Below are 23,344 nucleotides of genomic sequence, written 5' to 3' on the forward strand. Positions count from 1 at the left end.
TTTAAAATAACACATCGCTGTATCGGATGATTCACATAACATGTTTCTTCACCATGCTTCAATTTTAATTTGCAAGACTTCACTTTTGTTGCTATGCCATATATCGATTAAATGTTAATGGCTCAAAGGCATGCATTGAAACTATCGCATCGGAGATTGCAATGGCAAATTGCAGATATGAGATCATGCAAAGAAAATATGATCACACTATTGAAAAACTGTTATACCACGAATCAGGGACAGTCATGCTGCAATTTGGAGATTGCACACTGCATCTCGCGATTTGTATTTTTCACATTGCACATTGCGCATTGAAAATTTGGAATAGTGATATGGCCATAAAAATGTGATGAAGCGATTGTGATATCGGCTTTTTGAAATGTCGGAGAATAATCATGCTGAAAATGCCAATATCGGCGATGTGATGGATGATGTAGCAAATCGGCAATCGACAAACTTTGGGTACCCGATGTAACACAATATGATTCTTGCGATGCCGATATGTGACGAAAAGTGGACCTGATAAATTTATGATGGGATTTTAATAACATATCGGACCCAAGACGTCGGCCCTTTTAAAGTTGTGCTCCTACCATTATTGCGATTAAACGGACGCGATATTTTTTATGAATTTGATTTGAATTTCATATCGGGTCCGGAATTATGTGTTCATCGCAATATCGGTAAAGTCGATTATCGGAGATCGGCGATTCACGATAATGGAAGTATACTTCAACTACAAAGCTCCGATATGCGAAATGCGATATGGCATATGAGTAAGATAATACATCGGAGGTATTTTATGAACAATTTGTTATCAAAAGAAATGCTAAGAACTACTTCCGATGAAATCTTATGATGCGCATGGTCTTATGATATTCCTTGAAATTTCAGTTGGGTTTTCGAAGTGAATAAAAACAAAGTTAAAAAATGTTCAAATTCTAATGAATAACGAATAAAATTTCCCTGAACCTGTTGCAACTTTAAATTGGGTTTGCTGCTTACTTCAAGTTTTGAAAACAAATGAAAACCTGCAAATAAAACAAAACAAAAATAAAAAATAAACTAAGGAAAAGAGAAACTAATAATAGATGAGAATGAACTTGTGAATGCGTACCTGGAAGGAAATTGTCTGCAGATTTTACCTCATGAATTTTCAAATCCTTCGTTGTATTTATCAAAATTTTGACTTTGTTCAAAATCATCTCATCATTTATTCTAAATCTAAGTGTGCAATCAGCCTAAATAAGATCTATTTATTCATGTTCAGGAAATATAAAATTTACCAGAAATAAATATAAAAATAGGCTCCCCTTTTGAATTGAAACAACAATTTATTATCTCTGCTTATTCTGAATAACTTAGAGAAGAATCCGTATTGTTATAGCGATTGTTCAATAATACCTTTAGTAAATGAATATGATGCGTTTTGTAGCATCAAATAATAAACTAAAGATCAGAATGGGATAAAGCCACTAATTGTGGAAAAATATCAAAACAAATTTGAAGGTGTGCATACAGCAGAATGGACATCCTTAACAAATTTCGAGGAAGATAATATGAACTTCATATGATTACCGTGAAAGGTTAGACTGACTAATAGTGATTGAATTAGAATTAAGCTTATGATAGACAGTCATACATTTCATGAGATAATGGGATCATGAAGCTTTTATATCCTCAAATCCTTGCCATATAAATTTCAAAAGAAAATCTTAAAAGGAAATCTCGAAATAAAGAAAAGTGGCTTTGAGGCTATCGATACCAAGTGCAACTTTAATTGAATTTAATCAAGAGATTATTCAGAATATGCAGAGTAGAGGTATTGCTGTAAGAAATTAGAAAAAGGAAAACAATAATTAAAATTTTCTGATAAGGAGAAAATGTTTCAGTGAACATGCATGAGAAGGCTGATTGCTTTGTTTTATTTTTTAATCTACAAAACTGTTAAAACAAATTAATTATACAAAACAAACTAACTAAATTAATTCTACTCCTATTCTAACCATATACATGAAAATGACTAAGTATAGTCATATTCCCATTGTAGCCATTTTCTCATTTTAATTGCTGCATGTATGTACAATTCAAATGTTAGTAATAAAAATAAAAATATAATTAAACTAAGAAAATTAAATATGAAATCAGAATGTACAGTTAGTGTTAGCAAGTTGATTAAAATCTCCTTCTCATGAAATTTCCTTTCCAATTGAATACCAATTGGATCATAGAAATCTGGATGGATTTCCATTAATGATTGGGAAACGTTCAAAAGAGGAGATGACAGGCCGAATTGTGGATATGAGTTTTCAAATTCAAAGGCCTGGAAAAAATTGTTAGTGTTATGTACAAATGTTAAGCTATTGACAGTTTCCTTTGAGAGAAAAATTTCCAAATATTTTTCAAATGAATTAATGAAAAATGGATGGAAATCTTTCAAATGAAATGAAAAATTATTAAATGAATTGAATTGCTGGCCGGATTGCAAAAATACATTCTCTTGTTGACATTGCCTTTGAAAAAATAGAAGCTTTTGATTGCAAATCGGGCAATGCATCAATTGAGTGTTTGATAGTAAGGTGTTCAATATGCCAGCGAAAAGTGTGAAAATTTTGCAAAATAAAATCAGGAAATAAATCTAAGTTTAAACAAAATAACTGTGAAAGAAAAACTAGAATGAAATCACTATCTGCACAACTAATGTTACAACACAATTGGGATTGTTTTGAAATAATTTCTCTTTCACAAGGATTGGCTATAATTATGAAATTTGGGTAGTTTTGAATTCCAACTTGTGAAATAGAAAACAAACTATGATTACGAATAGGAATGGGAGTTTGATCCTCATATGAATCATAAATTGAAATGTTTTCTTGAATGGTGAAATCATGAAGATAATTTACTGCTCTAAAATGAGGATTAGTTGGGATAATTCCTAAATTGAAGCGTTCCTCATCCTCAGATATTATTTGAATTTTATCATGAAGATTCTCTTGAGAAGAATAGAAATCAACATCCTCAATGTCAGAGTAATCATCATAAATGACCTCACAAGATTGTCTGGAATCCCCTTCGATTTCATCCAATATACCAAAACAAGGAGGAACAAAAATCTCATGTTCATTAGTGGCAAAAGAATGATCATTTATTGTTTCTTTATCTTGATAAAAATTTAATGGTAATTCATTTAAATCATCCTCTTTAATTTCTGAAATATCATTGATACCAAGAGGGGAAAAATTACTATCATTAAAAATATCAGGATAAAGGGAAAAATGTGAACCTGAAACAATGCATTTAAAATTGTCTCTGTTTGAGAGCTCTTATGCATTATGTTTATTGTAAATTTCAGATTGTAGATCATTCTTTTGCATACTCATGCTTTCTTGAAGAAGGTTGCTTTGCCGTTGTGATTTCGGCATTTGCTCATCATGGAGAAATTCAGAAATTTGTATAGCAATTTGCATTTTATTTACTTTGATTGCTGTTGTACTTGCTGATTTGCGATTTGATTTTCCAAATTTACTTCAAAGTAGCTTTCAGATTTCAAGGCGGCTTTTTCTCCAAAATTGTTGTTGTTGTCTTCTTGCATTTGAATGGAAATATTTTCCAAGCTTTGTACAACCACTTCATCACAATTTATTTGGACATCCATATTGGAATTCTCACTTATATTGTAATGGTATGGAACAAAGCTTGAATTAATTTCATATGGGTTGGGAATGGGTGGAAGAGAACAAATATATTCAAACCAATCTAATGATTCTTCTTCCGTAGGTTTATCTTCGTCTTTAAATCTTAAACAATTCAAATGAAATCGAATATTAAAATCATTAACAGACTCATTTTCAAACCTTCGTAGATATTCAATTTCCTCACATACCTGTTCATAATCATAGCCATCAAAGTTACAAATGAAAATTGTAACAAATTGATCCCAGCCGTGGATTGAAGCAACTGGAAGAGTTCTACACCAGCTTCTGGCTTTTGCCGCAAATGTGAGAGTAAAAATTCTGCATAAAATGCTTTCATCAATTCCTTGAAAATCGTAATTTGAAACATTTTGAATAAATTGAAAGACATCGTTAAAAGCAGAAGAATTTCTCTTACCATTGAATTTTACCTGAGACAAGAGTCTTACCACTTCAGGTGGAGTATTGGAAGATGCAAGTCCATGGATACAACTCCAAATTGGAAGTTTTAGAGGAGCCATCACAATAAATAAAATATTAAAATTGAAAAGACTCCAACAGACAAAAAATCCCAGGCCCTCCTTCTAGCGCCAAATATGTTGATGCCTCGAAAATCGCTACAACAACAATGGGGGATAACCACTCAGTCCGGACCTTAAAGCAGCTCCTTTTCCATTTGGTGTGGTGGTTCCCACTGGTTTAACTAGGTCCAGTTACCTTCTCCCTATTGCTATTGGTTTATGATGTATCTTTACCTACCAATAGACAGGGATATCAGATCACTTCTTCTTGCTGATCAGGCAAGAGAATGACCCTTAAGCTGATTTGGGTTCAGCCAAGCCACAACTAAAATTTTGCCTCTTTGAGGAGAGGACTTAAAAGAATGTAGAAATTACTCTAAATGCAAGCTTATTCTATGATGCAAGCAAAAGAAACTAATCTAAATCCTATCTTAATTAGGCAGATATAGATCTAACCCAACTAAGAGCAAGATAATTAAAGTATTGGGATTTAAATATGTCTTGTTTATAATGAATATCAAGTTAATGAAATAGTTCAATTCACTGATATTAGCGTTACTAGAACACATCCTATTGAGACCTCTTAACTGAAATAATAAACCAACAACATTCAGGAAGTAGTTCTCAAAAATGATATTAATTATCAAATCAGTAAATCCAATAATTGAATAATGATATGTGGAAATAGTTCACAACACATTACCATTCAATAAATCAGTTTCATAAGACAGATTTCTAAGTAAGTAGTTACTCAAAAATGAGAAATTAATCCATAAAAACAGAGATACATAATAACAAGATTGAGACAAATTACCCATATTGACAATAGTGCACAAACATGAATAAAATGACACATTCCCGTCACCATAAAATTAAAACTGATATTTAGAACAGTAGTATTAGAAATACCAATTTATTGCATCCATTTCTCTGTCCTTGGTCTCCAATAGCCCTTTACATTGCTTGAACTTCTACTTTCAAAGCTATAGCCACAATAGTGCAAACATTGTCGTTCATGCATAATTCAAGATACAAAGGAAAAATCCTCAATAATCCCCAGATTTGAGATTTTCTCTCCTCTCTTCTACAACTCTAAATTCCTATTACAGTAGTGCTTTCAGAAGTCTAAAATTACAGAGGAGAGCAGCCCCTAATTACATTCTGCAATCTGTTATTTATAATATTTGTCAAGGAATTCTTGAGAGAAGAGTTTGTTGAAGAGAAATCTGCTAAATCCAATTTTACTTGCTCAAAAATCCTGATCTTCAATGGCTGTAGCATTCTCATTGATTGAGATTCTTTTGTCTATATTTCTTCCACTGTTTTCCTGCAAAAGAAATCAAAATTAATTAAGATGCAATCAAAATATCATTTCTGGCAATTAAATGAAATCCAATCAAATTCTATTTAAATAAATACTTGAAAATAAAATGTAAGCTTTCAATTGATGCATGGGATGGTTTGATTGGCCAAAGATATTATTAACCAATGGATCTGCAATTAGAAGAGGTTTGGACAAATGAAAATGAAGAAAATAACTCAGAAAATTGATTTTGTTTTCAAAATTCGGAGCTTGATCTTCTGCCTGATTTTTGACCCAATAAATGATTAAATCTATTAGTGAAACCTCCTCAAAAATGCTCTCCTTGATTTTCTCTTTCCAATGAGCCGTCCTGGGCCTCATTTGGCCAAGTAAAACTCAATCTATGAGCTTCCAATATTGATGAGTCAAATCTGGCATAAATCTGGAAATTCTGTTACTGGGCTAAAAATCAAAATTGTAATTAAAAACTAACCCTATATTAGTCTCTAATTAATTCTAATTTAATTGCTAATTATAAACTAAACTATTTATTAATTAATATCTAACTAATTATTATAATTAACTGATATAATTAACAAATTAATCTAATTAATTAATATAATTATTTATTTATAAACTAATTAATACTAATTTAAATAATATTTAAACTTTAATTTAATTTAATTAATTTAAATGTTATATTTAAATTAATTAATATAAAATTAATTATTAATAAATATTAAAAAAGTAACCTAACTTACTTCTCATATTGTAACGTATTCATTTCAAAGCAATGGATTAATGGATGAGCCCAAAGCGAAAGTCAACTTTGACTCATCGCATCGGAATAATGTTGAGTCGGGCTCATAAAGTTTGTATACGATGAAGACTCCCGATGCGATGGAACATTCACATTGAAACTTTAAACACATGTTTTTTAAACTTTGGTTAATTCTCCCATTGCCTTTTGGTTAATCAGCGATCGGTATCGGGAGGTGTCGGGGGTTCAGAAATATGTTGTTTAAAAAGTTCCGATGCGATTGCCATCTCCGATCCGATCGCCTGATGCGATTAAGAATTATTATTTTTTTTTTATATATATATTTTTATGTATTAAATTTTATTTTAATTAAATTAATTATATTTTAAATAATAATTAATTTAAGTTTTAATATTAAAGATCAATTTTTAATTTGGTTTTATTGTATGAGGTTTTATTTTATAAACTACAGCCACTTGAAAAATGAAACTTAAACTATAGCTATTTTGAAAATAAATAAATAAAAAAAAAAAAAAATTACAGCCACTTCAAAATTATGATTTTTGAGATTAGTAATTTATTGGAGTAAATTACTAAAATCCAGTTGCTTCATGATTTGACAGTATAAGTTAAAAAACAAAAAAAATGTTAGTGAGAACTAACTAGGGGTTAATATTTACAATAAATGCATTATTGAACTAATTTATTTACAAAATGCAATATTGTACATTTTATGCATTTTTAACCCAGGCTAGATAAATGATGAGACTTCAAAGGAGTGCCATTTTCAAACCAGTTGACCAAATGAGGCGAAACAAGCGTCAATGTGAAGCTTATAAAAAATCAATTCTAACAAAGCAATCAAAACAAGAATCCAAAGAAAATGAAAAATTAACAAATGCGTAGGGCAATCAACTAAATAAAAATCCAAAAAGGTGTTTAGCCAAAATTTTTATAGAAAGGGTCCCCATTATTGATGTGTCACTTCAAAAATGTGGGGGTTGTGTTTTTCATGCTTCTTATATGCTAGTTTGATTACATGTTACGCAAATGTATGTCTAATACATGGTTTGCCAATGCATCAGTTAACGTGTTTAATCTTCGTGGAATATGCTGATATGTGATAAAAGAAAATTTCTTTTCTAACAATTTAACACGTAAATACAACCTTAAAATCTGATGGTCTCTGATGGAATATCACCCATTGAGCTAGTGGACGACAAGCTGAGAATCTAGGTTCACAACTAATGTTCGAATACCGAGATTGATCGCCTTGGTCAGTAACTCAATAACAACACTATATTCAGCGACATTGTTTGTGGTACAACCTAGACAAACACCTTGAAGGTCTACTAACTCACCGTGAGGATCATAGATCACCCATGCCGCAGAAGACAGGTTGTGGGTACTGCGGCAGGCACCATTAGCAAAACCAACGTAAGGTGCACCAGACATCTGCACAAGAAGCAAAAGACACAATAAGCGGCAATTATGCCTACACACCAAGCCAAAACATGAAAACACACACACACAACACACCTGCTAAAAACACACGTATGTACAAATCAAAGTGCATGAAGTTCACGCATAATATTTTTTCAAGTAAAGCCCATTTCGGGGCTTATCTAGAGGGTTCCCTTCATAATCAATCAGCTCATAGGCCCTTTTTTGCAAAACTTGTTTTACAATATAAGGTCCGTGCCACATGGGCTCGAATTTGCCTACCCCCAGCTTATCATTTGCTTAATCGTAGAGTAGGACTAAATCTCCTTCAACAAAAGAACAAGGATGGACAGTATGATCGAAGTGAGTTTTCACTCTCTTCTTTTATGCTTTAATAGCTAGAGAGGCTAGTCGACGGGTCTCGTCCAGCCACTCTAGGTAAAGAAGGCGTTCTTCTACTGGAGTAGTTTTACGGAGTAATTCGATGGCTAACTTCAATGAAGAGATCTCACACTTGATGGGAAGGTTAGCCTCCAGCCCGTAAACCAATTAGAACGAGGTGAATCCGGTGGCATTCTTCACAAAAGTTCGGTAGGCCCATAAGGCGGAGAACAATATCAAGTGCCAGTTGGACTTGTGCATGCCAATGGTACGTTGAAGCATCGTAATTAGAACCTTGTTGATGACTTCTACTTGGCCATTGGCCTGAGGATAGTAAGGTGTCGAGCTATCATGCCGAAAGCCTAGCTGGGTTGTTAACTCAGTCATCATATGATTACGGAAATGCTTACCGTGATCAGTGATGATAGCTTGAGGGACTCCAATTCGTGAGGTAACATGATTAAACAAAAATTGCACTGCTGTGTGACCGTCTTCAGATAGTGTAGGCATCGCCTCGGCCCATTTTGTGAAGTAATCAACGACAACGATGATATACCCATGCCCCCCGGCCGAGCGAGGGTTACAGGTCATATACGCAATGCCCCATTTGGAAAAAGGGCCGACGATAACAACAGGGTGCAATGGAGCAGGGGGCGCACACATCTTCCATTGGTAGATTTGGCACTCGTGACAAGAGCGGACGACAAGAATGCAATCCTTGAAGATGGAGGGCCAAAAGTAACCAGCACGGAGGATCTTTTGAGCAGTAGCATATCCGGACATGTGACCACCACAGGCGCCAGAATGGCAGTCATTTAGAACTCGCTCAACTTCCTCGAATGTTAAGCATCGGCGGAGAATAGAGTCGGCGCCAAGACGGTACAGGGTGTCCCCAATAATACGATAGGGCTGAGACTGATGGCGAATCCGTCACCGAGCATCCTTAGAAAAATCAGGACGAAAAGAGGACGTCTGTAGATAGACAATGATATCCCCGTACCAGGGATCGAGGGTGCTAATTAAGAACAGAGTTTCATCCGGAATATGGTCCTCTAACCAAGAGGGCGCGGTAAGAGATGGCAGAGAGCAAAGCAACTCAGCAAAGACGAGGGATTTCTTAGACTTGGCAGTGGTGAATTCCAAGTCGAACTCTTGGAGGATAACAATCCACTTCGAGTACTTGCCCCCCAGCAACTGACGTGACAAGATGTACATCATCGGGTTGCAATCAGAAACCACCGTTGTGGTGCGTAATAAGATATAATGGTGGAAACGTTGAACAGCACAAACGACGGCCAATGCCAACTTCTCGACGTAAGCATATCGAGTTTCCATATCTAGTAGATTGCGGCTGAGATAATAAATGACATGCTTAGTGTTATCGTCATCATCTTGAACTAGAACCATGCCAATAGTGGTATCGACAGTAGCTAAATACAGAATGTAGTCACGAAGATAATAAGGAGGACACAACAATGGAGCAAAAACGAGGAGAACCTTGAGGCACTTGAAGGACTCTTGAGCAGCAGCATCCCAAAGAAAAGGGGTATCTTGCTTTAATAATCGTGTATAGCAATTCGCTTTGCCCTACAAACTTTGCAATTGCTGCAAAGAAGTAGGGGGAGGGAGATTCAGTATGGCCTCGACTTTAAGGGGACCCAAAAGGATACCCTCTCGGGAGATGATGAACTCGAGAAGTCTGCCTAAATCAAAGTAGAAGACACACTTATGTGGATTAAGCCGGATGCGGTAGTGTCGACAGCGGAGAAAGATTTCGCAAAGGTGAGCTGGATGGTCCTAGCATTTTGTTGAATGAGCTGGTAGATCATCCAAGTAAGGTTGCACAATGTGTCGAATATCATGGAATGCATAAGACATTGCGTGTTGGAAGGTAGCACTGACGTTTTCCAAACCGAAAGGGAGATTTTGTAGGTAAAAGTGCCCCATGGACAGATAAAGGCGATCTTGTGTTGATTTTCGGGTGCAATATTAATCTGGTTATAACCAGAAAAACCGTCCATGAATGAGTACATTTCACTCCTAGCACATTCATCAATGAGCTGGTCAATGAAAGGTGTGGGGTAGTTATCTTTGGGACAGGCCCGATTGATATCACGATAATCAACACAGACCCTGATAGTGCCCTGTTTTTTAGTCATAGGGACAATATTGGAAACCCAATCTGTGAGTGGGATGGGGTAAATAAAAGAAGCCTTAAGAAGCTTTTCAACTTCCGCTTTAATGGCCGTAGCCTTTCGGGGGTGCACGGGACGTAGACGCTGCCGAACAAGCTTAGCACCCGGATACGTAGATATCTCATGCACCACGATAGTAGGATCGATGCCGAGCATTTCTTCGTAAGACCAAGCAAACACATCACGGAATTCGTGAAAAATATCAGTATAGAGCTGAACCTCCTCTGGAGTACAAGTTACTCCAACATGGATGTGCTCGACAATCCCTGGTTTAATAGAGATGTCGATTGGCTGAGTTTGCATGATGTTTCCCATATTCCCTTCAGAAGACACTTGATAAACTTGAATGGGTGTCTGAAGGGGTTGGGATGGGAGACAAGGAGCAAACTGCTCGACACAGGTAATCATTTCCCTGTGGGCAGGGAGAAATGAGGAACGATGGTGATGATTGGACTAAGGGGGTTACTCGAGAAACATGGTCTCAATGATGGCTTCATCAGAAGGAAAAAAATTCCTTTAAAGGGTCTAAAGAAGCGTCGTCTCCAAGCCAAGGGGAATGAGCGTACTAGTCGAGAGCTCTGCTCGAAGGAGCAGATTCAGAGGGTGGAGCCAATGCAGAAACAATTTCGACGTAGTTGAGCTCGGAAGGAGTCAACGGCATCTCATCGCCCCAGGATTCTATCTGATCAGTGGGGGGAAGAACCCAAGGATCAGAGCGAATAGAAATCATATTGATAGGAGTGACGTCAGGAGGTGGGAGTGGAAAAACACCCATAAGGGCAGGATCTTTAAAAAGTCCAACTCCCACACTCTTACATGGAATGGAGGTGTGCTCCACGAATGGCACGTTACCATCAGAAGAGTAGGAGGCGAATAAAGACAGCTGGTCTACCGTGATGGTCTTCCTCTGAAGAGGGAAACGAATGACATGAAATAGAGATGAGGCCACGGCTCGCATGGCATATGTCCAGCTTCGTCCCAAAAGGAGGTTGTAAGTTAGATTGGCATCAACGACTTCAACTTCCACTTCAATTGTCTTCCCTTCCAAAGTAATAGGCAAGCGTTGGAATATACCATAAGGGCAAGACTCTCTCCCATCAAAGGAATCCAAGGTCGTAGGAGACTGGCTCAGAGTCGGAGAACCAATAGCCTTCCAACAAGTAACAGACATGATGCAAGTAGAAGCGCCTTCATCAATGACGGTATGATGGATCGTTTTAGAATTGATGATGACCTGAATAAGGAAGGAAATTTGGTGAGGCAGTCTCGGTATATCACTGTCAAGGTCAAAAGTGATCAGATCCGAGTCGGTGGGGTCGATGCCACCGATAGCTGATAGCAAGGAATTCCTCTGATAGGGGCAGCTCTGGAGAACTTATAAAGCAGACATAGTTGATAGAGCCTAGGCTAAGTCCTCAACAATGCTATAGTGCTAAGCAGCACGAGCATTAGGGTTGTAAGAAGATTTCCGGAGTACACCTTTAGGAGGGGGTCAGATGGGCGTCTCAATGCTAGGTCTCTCGATATGGAGGGGACCAGAACTGGATGGAGGAGCGCTAGAGGGGACCTCAGGCTCTTTCCCGGTAGGCGACGGATATTCTTTTGCCCGAGTACTAATGTGGACGGGAATTGTCCCAGCCATAAATACCTGAGAACCAAAGGGAGAAGAGGATTGGGATGGATCAGCCACCATTTGCGTTTGCTGCGAGGGAAAAGGCTCTTTGAGCATGGCAGGAGTCTCGGGAGCACCTTTCAACAAATGACTAACTTCGGACCACCTCGGGCAGTCTTTGGTATAGTGATCCTCGTCACAAATAAGGTAAGGATACTTAGGCTTGTGTTTGGTACCTTCCTTTGGTGGAGGTTTAGGGGAATCCTGCTTCAGTTGATCAGCTTTATTCTTTCCTTTTCCCTTCTTCTTTCCTTTCAAGGCTTTGTCCACCGTGGTGGACTGGACGGTGTTAACCTCAGAAGTATTACCGGAATTGGATACAGCCTAAGAAGTATTTTCATTCAGAGCATTCTACTTTTGCTTCCCAAGGTTCGCGGAAGATTTCTTAGAGGACGGGTTAACAGAACCAATGACGCCATCAATAGATGGTGTTAGTGGGGCTTTGGAAGTTCCGAGCCTCAGGGCACCAGGGAAATAATCATATAGTGTACCGGACTGGGAGTAAACCAAGTCAAGGTACTGAGCACGCGCAATAGCCTGCTCTTCAGTTACACATGCCCCCATAGCAATGTCCTGTGCTATCAGACCGACAAATGAGGTCGTGAACCAATTGGTCAGAAGCTGATCAGGAATCCAAAAATTAATCAAACGATGACACCGTCTCCATTCATGGATATGATTGGAGATATGTGTAGTCATTGTTTGTTCTAAGGATGTCAAGAGGTGTGTGCCCGTTTCATATCGAATCGGCAACTGAAAATGAGTTAAAAATGCCATAGGCAATGAGTTAAAGTCCTGAAAATATCCACAAGCTAACTCAATATACCATTTAGCAGCAGAGCTAGTGAGGGGCCGTTGAAAAAGGCGGAGCTGGATTGAATCATCAAGCCATGAATTCGATGAACACCATAGATGATAAGTCATGACATGGGCTTGGGGATCTTCTCCAGCTTTACCATCAAACTTGGGACAATCACCAAGAATCTTAGTTGGAACCGGTGGCCAATACGAATTATAAATAATAGGATCATTTGTCAGTTTGGACACATCCAGTAGCTCCAACGTTGCTAAAAAGGGTAATTAAGGGTTAAAGGACATCTGAGGCCGTGGATAGGAGGTAGTACCAGAGTTCCAGCCAGCTGCTTGTTGCCCCCATTGATTATGTCCGGACAGATTTGGCCCAGGAGGGTTCTGTCCGTAGGGATTTTGTCCATAGGGGTTATAGCTATAAGTAGATGCCTGACCCTGGATTTTCCCCCTAGCATTCCATTGATTACCAACTTGGCCTGCAAGAGCAACATACGGTTGTTGGTAATTCTGATAAGGACTCACTTGCAGTTGTTGATAATTTTGGTACGGGGCAAATTGGGTTTTCCCTTGGGATTGCTGGAAGCCATAAGGTGGTTGGGCTCCAAACTAAGCTTGGGAGCCAGGCTGTGTTTGATAAGCAGGTGGAGATTGGGATCCAACTTGCATTTGAAGACCAGATTGGGTCTGGAGCCCAGACTGGGGCTGAAAACTGGGTGGAGCTTGAGAAGAAACAATCATTTGAGTGCCCAGTTGAGCAGGCCCAAATGTATGTCCTTGAGAGAACTGAGGCTCAGCCATTTGGCCAGAAGGGTTACCTAGTTGAGGTTGAGATTGACCCATTTTCCCAGAAGGCTGAGCTTGCTGGGCACTGGGTTTTCCTTGCACAACTGAGGGTTGTCCTGATTGACCGGATGGCTGAGCAGACTGGACAGTCGGTCAGCCTGATTGGATTTGAGGCTGACCAACTTGTCCAGATGGTTGACCAGACTGGACAGTGAGTTGGCCTTGCTGAATGTAAGGCTGACCGACTTGCCCAGAAGGGTAGCCTTACTGGACACTAGGTTGGCTTCGTTGCTTGTAAGGTTGTCTCGGATTACTAGAAGGTTGCCCGAAATAAGTAAAAGATGAACCACCAGAGGTCGAAGGTTGTCCCTGGAAGGGTTGTCCTTGTGGGCCTCCAGGTTGCCCTGGACAAGGCTATCTGTAATACTGCTGCCCATAAGAGGGCTACGCGTAAGACGACTAACCTTGATAGGGTGGTCCTTGAAAATTGGCAGGGTACTTGGCCACCATGATAACCAGTGGTACCCCAAGCAACGGATAACGGAACCGTGACCTCAACTGCAAGTTGAGATGGAAAAGGTCCGAGGTAACAAATATGAGCTCCTCGAGAATCGTAATAATGAAATAGATCTTGAGGGTCTGGATTCTAAATAGCCTGTAAATATTGATCGCATGCCCCCCTGTTGGAATGGAACCAGAAGAAGGTGGGGCATTTAGTGTAGGATCAACAACTCCAGATGCAGATGCCGATGGGCCACTATTTGCCGATTTGGACAAAGGTCCAGCAACAGTGGTCACAACTGAGGATGCAATGATGACACCAACAACAGGGGCTGAAGAAGCCACACAGACAGTTGGAATAGTTGGGACTGAGGTGATAGACACATTGTGAATTTGAGGAATAAAAGACTCCAAAGTCGGAGTGATGGTATGAGACCACATGGAACTCGTAAGGGAGGTCCTAGAACCCATAACATCCCTCAAAGCCTTATAGCGTAAAGGCAGCGTGACACCGAGAGGGGTGACACGGAAGGGTGTAGTTTCTGTTGGGATGGGAATTTCACTGCTCGTCACAACGGATTCTTCACTCGTGATGGGGGATGTGTCATCCATGTTAGAAGAAGACATTGGATCAAAACACTAGGAGGAGTACCGGGAATATCTTCTTCGAAAGGCTCCCAAATGGGGTTCCAGTGAATATCGTAGGGCTCGTCTTATGGAGCACGAGAGTTAATCGGTTGGATACTCAGAATAACAGGGAGAGTATCACTAACAACTGATATCTCAGGAGCAACAGAAGAGGGAGACCCTTGGTCACTTGGAATGGGAGATGGTATCAGTGATTTCGCCAGGATGATTCGATTCAAAAATCCTACGAAAACTAACGAGACTGAACCCTACTAAAGCTAACGAAAACAAGATCTAACAGGGTAAATGTGAACGTGGCTGAATAAATTTTAAGACACAGGAACAAAACTTGACCTTTTCATCTTTAAAGAGTTGAGAAAAGGACAAAAAGATGACTCTAGTCACCTTCGAATATTTAATGAGCCTGAAGTGACAAGTGCTCAGATAGACCTTTTCTTTTAGGGAGTCCGAAAAGGAACGAAAGTGACTACTCTAGAGAACTAGGCAAAAGGTTTACCAAACAACCTGTAAAACTGCATATACACCTTGGCAGTCATATGAAAACTAAGGACTTTCCGTATGATAGTCAATCTTCCCGAATGCTGTGTTCAGTGCGTTACGGTTTGCAAGGCGACAGACACAGCTTCCCAGGGATAAAGGATGATAACCTAGTGGGGTCTCCCAACATATAGTTGACGGTACATGGGAGCACAATTCCATACTAGACCACTGTTGAGTCACAGAAGGAGGAATCACCCAACCTTGAGTGAAAACAAGAGTGACTAGTTTTAACGACGTCGGAGCACGTCTCTAGCCTAGACCTCTAAATAGTGTGCATTATGTTCCAATGCATTGTTAGGTTTATTCAGTTCATTTTAGAGTTGATCTTGAATTATGTTTCAGTTTTCAGGCCTTACTGTATGTATACAACAAATCCAGGGATGCAACTAGAATGAATGAAATATCATTTTTCTCCAATTTACACCTACCTATGGAGGCTAGAGAGATCATTCCCAAACCAAGAAAACCAAGATAACAAAGGCAATCACTCAATGCATACAGACACCAATTCCTAAAGTGCATGGATACTACTAATGAGAGATTTAATCATTCGCTTTCCAATATGCAAACTTGAAATGAAAATTCACTTTCACTTTTGTACACTAAATGAATGCAATCTTTTTTATTTTGATGTCTTTAAATCTAGAAGAAACAAACAAGCAAGAAGCAAGTGTGGAAAAAACCGGTTGATCCAAACAATTGTGATCTATGTTTGGTAGTGAAAAGAAATCGAATCAATACCAAAGATTGGTCCAATAATAGTTACTAAACAATCAACCAAAAAAAAACAATGGGGAAGGCTCAATCATACTAACAGAAAGCTGCAAACGAACCTTCAAAAACTAGCAACCAAGCCAACTGATTCAAGAAACTTGAAATAATGAACTAAGTCACACAGGCAAAATAGCAAGATTCATTCAACAAAGCTGACCAAAGAGTGCATTAACCATAAACAGTGAAAAACAAGCTACCAAGCAAGCGAGAAAAGCAAGGGACCAGCAGGATTGATGGACTCAGGAGGCAGAATTGAGAAAATCAATTCTACAACAATCAGCCGGGTAATACACAAGAAACTAGCGCTGAAAAAGAACTAAACACAGCAACAGAGTGATGTCAGCGTGGAAGTACACGACTTTCCTGTGATGGTCGGATTTTCAGAACCGTCGTGACTGTGAGACGTAATTACGCGATGCACAAGATATTACAAAAGGGTGAGTGCAATGACAGTGCGACTGTTAAATTTAAATCCGCGATGATGTTCAAAACAATGACAGGCGAACAAAAACTCCCAAATCAAAAATAGTCAATCCTTCTATCAAATAGAGGTATTTCCCATATGAGGCCAGGAAACTCAAAAGACTGATAACTAATCCCAAACCTCAAAAGAGACCAAATCAAAAATCAAAACAAGAGAAAACAAGGGAAGAACATAGGCCAAACTCCCCAGCGGAGTCGCCAATTTGTGATGCAGGAAAGTATTCCCTCGGTGGACAAAGGCAACCCCTCTAGCCCTATAGTGGGTCTAGTCACAAACAAGGACAGATCAACAATAGCTTTCCTTAAACAGTCATAGTTGGAGGCCTACCTCAACTGGTGGTCGATGGAATTCTGTTGCGTTGCTCCAGCTTCTGCTTCCTTCTCCTAGACGAGTGATCAACCTGAAACAATGCAAAGGAAATACAACAAAGCACGTAACCGGAAAACAAAAATGATCTATTTACTCACAAAGTCAAGAAGTCATGAGCTATCAAGTAAATTGCATACAAGACATAGGAAAACATCATTGGTTGTATTAATAATGAAATAAGAGCAAGCTTACAACCAAAGTCTTGACATCGCAAGCCTTCTCAGAGGGATCTAGCCATCATGTTCCTCAAGCATTCACTCTTTGAAGATGGATCTCCCAACATACAAGTCTCTCTCACTCATAAGTTTTACACAATGTTAAGGGAACTTCACAACCTTCCACAAACTATCAACAATCCCACACTTGTCACACTCAAACCAGCTACACTAACAACACTACTCAATCCAAGAATTTACCAACTAGCCAACTATCAAAAACTAGTAGTGCATAGCAATGGTGAGAGTTTAAATAGGAGAAGGAGTCTCCATGAAAGGTGGAAGGGTGAGCTTATCTCCAAGGAAGGTAGCACAAATGACGGAACTGCCACACCAGAGGAGGAAAGGCGACACAAACTATGCCAACAACCAGGTCTAGAGTCATCCAGAAGGCCGACTGTTGGAACAAATTTGCCCAATCTAGATCATCGCGGGGCCATAACTGAGCTTTAGCACTGACATCGCTAGTGAGCGATATAGCCAGTCAGATCATCACTAAATATAACAAGTAACCTCGCATTGGAGCATAAAATCAGACCATCGTGGGAATCAGATGTACTTCCATGCTGGCAACGCAGCTGGACTGTTTATGAGCATCCTTCAGCATGTATATTTAGTCCCTAGTCGTGATGAGGCAGATAACTTAGGAAAAGTGGGTCATTTGGCAACATCAGAGAGAATTTGTTCAATATGAGCATGTTTGATTTGGACACATCACACAGTAGAAGGACTGGAATGAAGGCAGTGACAATACTGTGTAACAGGGTGTGCTTGTGTGGACTACACAGCACACGTCTGCACCCATTGACACAGGTGGGCACACAAGCTACTTTGTCCGGGCTGCCTGGCTCTCGTTCGATGCTGGGGGCATCCAAACCATAAGCGCATCCACCTTCTACATTCTGTTGGAAATAATACTGAGAAGGGGGGGGGGTGAATCAGTATTATCTAACAATTTTAATAAATCTTCCTTATTTGTTCCTTGAATTATTTTTACATGTCAGTACCATAAAATAATGAACATGAACAAAGAAAACAGATAGTCACACCAAAGAACACAAGATGAAAGGTGGAAACCCAATGTGGGTGAAAACCACCTGCTGCAATATGTCTCTATCTTCTTTCAAATTAGAAACTCCTTTTACAATGGTTATGTACTGGTGCAGTCATTTACCAGTACGCAGGCTGCAACCTGCAGAGAGCTACAACTCTCTCTCTCGTTTTCCAGTCTCTCCTGGAAGGGAGCTACAACCCCCTACTTCTTTTCTTACAAGGACCACTTTTCATAAATTTTCAAACTGGATCCATAAGCATCAAATGATCATCAAGTATAAGAGAATCACCCAGTCAACTGTAGTAACCAGATCAACAATAATAGGACCAAACCCAGAACACAGCAATGATAAACAAAGATTTTAAGAGAAGTAAGCACCCTGCTCAACTGCTCGCCTGCTTATGTAAGCACCCTGCTCAACTGCTTGCCTGCTTACAGTACGCACCCTGCTCAACTGCTTGCCTACTTACAGTACGCACCCTGCTCAATTGCTCGCCTGCTTACGTACACACCCTGCTCAACTGCTCGCCTGCGTACCTCGCTCTGAGTCCATTGAACTGCCTGCAGACCTCCGCACCTGCAACCCTTCTGTGCCTGCGTATGTACGCACCTGCAACCCTTCTGTGCCTGCGTATGTACGCACCTGAAACCCTTCTGTGCCTGCGTATGTACGCACCTGAAATGCTTCGTTCCTGCGTATGTACGCACTTTTCTTTCACTGTATCTGCGTACCTTCGGGCATAGATGATTTCAAGACTTCAGAAATAACCCAGACAGTCAGATCTACAGATCTGAACATGCGCCGAAGAGATCTCAATCCATCAGTAGATTCGCCTTATTTAGATCTAGACATACTCCCAAGAGATCATAATATTTCAGATCTAGCCCTCATAAGATATTCAACCCAAAAACATGCTCAAGCCAAATGATCTCCTTTGCTTTATATAGGAAAGCTCTTCCTTAAATCATGGATCAATACCACGAGTCGACACCATAATAACACAATACCGTCGGCTAAATACCAAGAGTAAAACATAAGAAAACCCCACATGTGAATTTCTTTGCCTTGAAATGTGTGCACTGGGGGTACGCACCTCCTGAACGGGATAACTGCGGGTATGTACGCACTTTATGTAACACTGACCTGCGTGTACGCACCTTATGTAAGGTGTACCTTCATACCCCTTATTTTCTTCAATATTTGATAGCTGGTCATCAATCTCTACTGCTGACTTGAAGTACTGTGATCTATCACCTGAATGGGTTGCCATCAAGGACAACACTTTAGCCATAATGCCAACACATTCATGCCAGTGTACAATGGTCTCCTGATGTGTACTCCACCATCGTGCGGGTGTTGTGCACAGTGCCCATTCCAATGCACCGTACCACTGCTGTTCCGGTACTGCACTTTCAAATTTGTCCAGGAATTCATCCACCGCCATCACTCCATCATATGTTAGTAGTTCCCTTGCCTCTATCATCACGTAACGCAGTGATCTAATCATCATGTTGCAATTCAGCGTTGTAACTTCGTGCAACCAGTTCTGCTAGCAGTCTACTTCTTCATATGAATCTGAAGTGCAGGAGCTATCGCGCTCCCATGAGATTCTCCCATCTGCAGTTGATTTCACCCGATCTTGGTCTCACGTTGTTATCTGGTAAATACAATCCAGCTCATCATCACTTTCATCGTCGCGCATTGGCTCAGTGTAGCATGCTCCTTCGACTGGGTCTAGTGGTACTATTATGCGTATGGACTATTTCTCGAATATCATCTTCTTCTTCTTCAGGTTGATGACTCCATTCATATCAGTGGCCCAGTCTATTCCTAGCAATGCAGGATAAGGATTGTTGTCATCAAAAATATCTATTACTTCAAAGTCCATCTGTGTGCTTGCGCCTTTGATATCAATTATCACCCCTTGCAACTTCCCCATGGGAAAAATCTTCTGTTAGTTTGCCATTCGTAATTGAATAAGGGACTATTATAACGTGTGCCTGCCCATATGTTCCCATGTTTGCTTTGGTAATACATTCGCGTCCGAAACCAGATCTAGGATCATCTAATCCATTTCATACTCACCAATCTGCGCTGTCAATCTCATTTTCCTCCCAGTGCACAATGTATGCTCCACCAATTTCTGGACTACGCGTGGTTCTCCTGACCCCATGCACCTAGTGATTAGCTCTTGTAGTCCCTTAATTGCCTTGTTGTCACACAGAATTTTCATGCATGTCTCTAGAAAGGTAGTAAGCATAGAAGGATCCATCCCTGGCTCTGGTTGATCCTTACTACCTGAAGTGGAGGCCTCCGTGAAGCTCTTCTTAGCTTCCATGAATGTCTCCTTTGCATGTTCTAAGTCAAACTCAGGTTCCTTTGTAGGAGCCTTTCGAACCCAGGTATCTTCCTCGGGCTGCTTCCCCTTATCCTCCCCTATGGTCACACTGCTTTTAAGCACCATGTTCACATTTAGGTCTTCTTCGCATAGTTCAGACCTTATCATTTGGATATTTTGAGTCAGAGGAGGATGGAGTACCCCTTTCTCACACATCTGTGCGATCAACGTAGGACAATCTACCATTTCATGATCAATCTAAGCACAATATGAATAGGATATTCTCATCTGGTTGGTACAATCGTGGTTGTAGTTCCCTGGTCCTCCGCAATTGTAACAAATTAACTATCTGTGGCCCCTTCCTGGTCCCATTCCTCCTCATCCTCGACCTCGCCCCTGAAATATAGTGCGCGCCATCCCTGCAGCTGTGTCAAGAGCTCGTGTTTCTGTTTGCATACTATAGGCTGGGGCCCGATCCATCATTAACTCATAGCTACGACAAGTACACTCGTCATGGCCTACCGACCTATAGAAATTACAAAATAGTTGCTGGGGTGCCGGTGTATACTTCTACAACAAATGACAATTTTTCATCATGTGTTTTTCTCCTATCTGATAGATTGTACACCATAAAGCAGGTGTCACACTCGGTCCTGCCTGTGCCTCTGGTCACAATGGCATTGGCCCCCCTCCTGCCATGTAGTTCATGAATATTGGACAGTGATCCTTGTCATGGCCCTGGCCCTTGCATTTTATGCACCATATTTCCTCGCGCGCCTCTGCCCGCGGTGCCCTATCCTGCTTCAAGCTCTACATTTCTAGGCAGATATTTTGTAGATGCATGTGAATTTGTTGAACTCCCAACCCCGGATCTTGTATCAGTGTTTCATGCAACCTCATCTCCATTTCCAACACTTCGGCTTGGGTGGAAAGTTTCCATTATGACAACGTCATCCTCAAGTGCGGTGTCAAAGATGCCACAAACCATGCATGATGTTGTGCATCCGTGAGTGTCATATTAGCCTCGTGGATCGTACTCTTCAGTTGTTGATCCAGATCCCAGGGGGTCTCACCTAGAAGCATCGTGATCTCTTTAAACCCAATGATTGACTGTGTCTCTAATTTCGGCCAGCTAAATTCTCTGTTCAACGTGTTCTGGATCTCTTTTATCCCTGCATTTGGGTGGTCATTAGAGTGCTTGATATACCATGTCAACGTGTGATCCTGCAGCGTGCTCACCAATGTAGCCTTCTTAATGTTGTCATCCATGACCCCTTGCGCTTCCCACACTGCTCTTACCATGAACCAAAACTAGTCTGGATCCTCATTCCCTACTCCGTTGAATACGGGTAGCTTGATCACACTCACCATGCTGAACTGCAAGGAGGTGGAGGTGGAGTGCATGGAGATGGAGGTGAAGGAGGTGAAGCAGGTGGTGGCGTGGGTGGAGGTGGTAACTGCGGAATGCGCTACCTTATCAAACTGACCGCACTTCTCGAAGAGACCTGAGCGAGCTCTTCCTCACTCTCTCGCGAAGGTGAAATTAAGGGACTATTTCCTAATTCCCTGCTACCTTTGTAGATCTTTCCACTCCGCGTCGTTCCAAACATTAATGTATTCGCATAACTCGCTTTTCACATAACAGCATCTTAATCCAGGTATTCAAAGATTTAATGTACTTACCTCGCGGTCCCTTGAGAAAATGTCGTTCTGCTTCGCTGTAGCTCACGGTCGTGTCTATCGCAAACTCAGTGATAAATCCCCCTATTATCCGATCGAGCCAATGGTCCACAGCTCACGCGATCTTGTCTTCTGATGCCTCTAGTCTGCGCACTAATTCCGGAGTCCACACTATCGGTTGGTCGAGCTTACACCTTCCTTGGCTATCGGCTAACCTCGCAATCCACTCATATAATTCAGAAGGAAAGGATGCAAAGAAAATCTCGTGGATTTCCGTATACACATAGCAATCTAGCCACCTCTTCTCGGATACCTGCGGGGTTCCATTTTCCTATGTCGCGAACTCGTGAATCTTCTTGTCCAACCACTCTTCAATTTCCTTCTTTGATGGGTTCTAGTGGCATGACATCAGACATCCCTTAGGCAGATCCTGGTCCTGGAAACAGAACCATTTGTTGGCTACATGGGGCTTGACCCAAGTTTAGCAGTGAGTTTAGCCAAGCAAATCCCAATACTACTGGCCCTTTTGGAAATAGTCCGTGGAGCACAAACTGAGGTCTCACTTGAAGTAGCATGGGAGGGTGATGGAACCAGGTTTCTGCACCCTAGGGATGTCTTGTTGAGGGTTCTGGAGGTTTGCGATCCTAATCTGTGGGCTACGTTGCTCGCGCAACTTTCTATTCTTTGCAACCCGTGCGCACCTTTGAGAATACAGTATTATTCCAATCTGATCCTTACCATGTTATTATACTAGTGCTTAACTTAGTCTGTGCGGCCCCAATATTCTTATTACTTATTCAACTTTCAGATAAGTGCGCGTACTTGGAAACAATATAAGTGCATAAAGATAACTAGAACATAGAAATACAGATCTACAAACAGACACACAATATTCTGAATCAATCTTATCTTTATTAATACTTAAGTTTAGTTACAAACCCGACTGCGCCCTGCGCACTCAGTTGTAGGGGTCCACGCACTTAGCTGCAGACTCTCTTAGGCCTCTGCGCACTCAGCTGCAGAGCCTCTACCTACCACTATGACCCAATACACTTCAGATTCACTTCTATCTTCTAACCATGCCTTTGCGTCTGTTCATTACTTGTCAAAACTCAGACTGTCTTTACACTTAGAGCCTCACTCTATTTATACAATCCCATGGTCCGCGAACCATGGGTAG

This window comes from Pinus tabuliformis, chromosome 8 (assembly GCF_031772625.1).
Source record: "Pinus tabuliformis cultivar Carrire ecotype Pingquan chromosome 8, CPIR1, whole genome shotgun sequence".
In the NCBI taxonomy this organism is placed as follows: Eukaryota; Viridiplantae; Streptophyta; class Pinopsida; order Pinales; family Pinaceae; genus Pinus; species Pinus tabuliformis.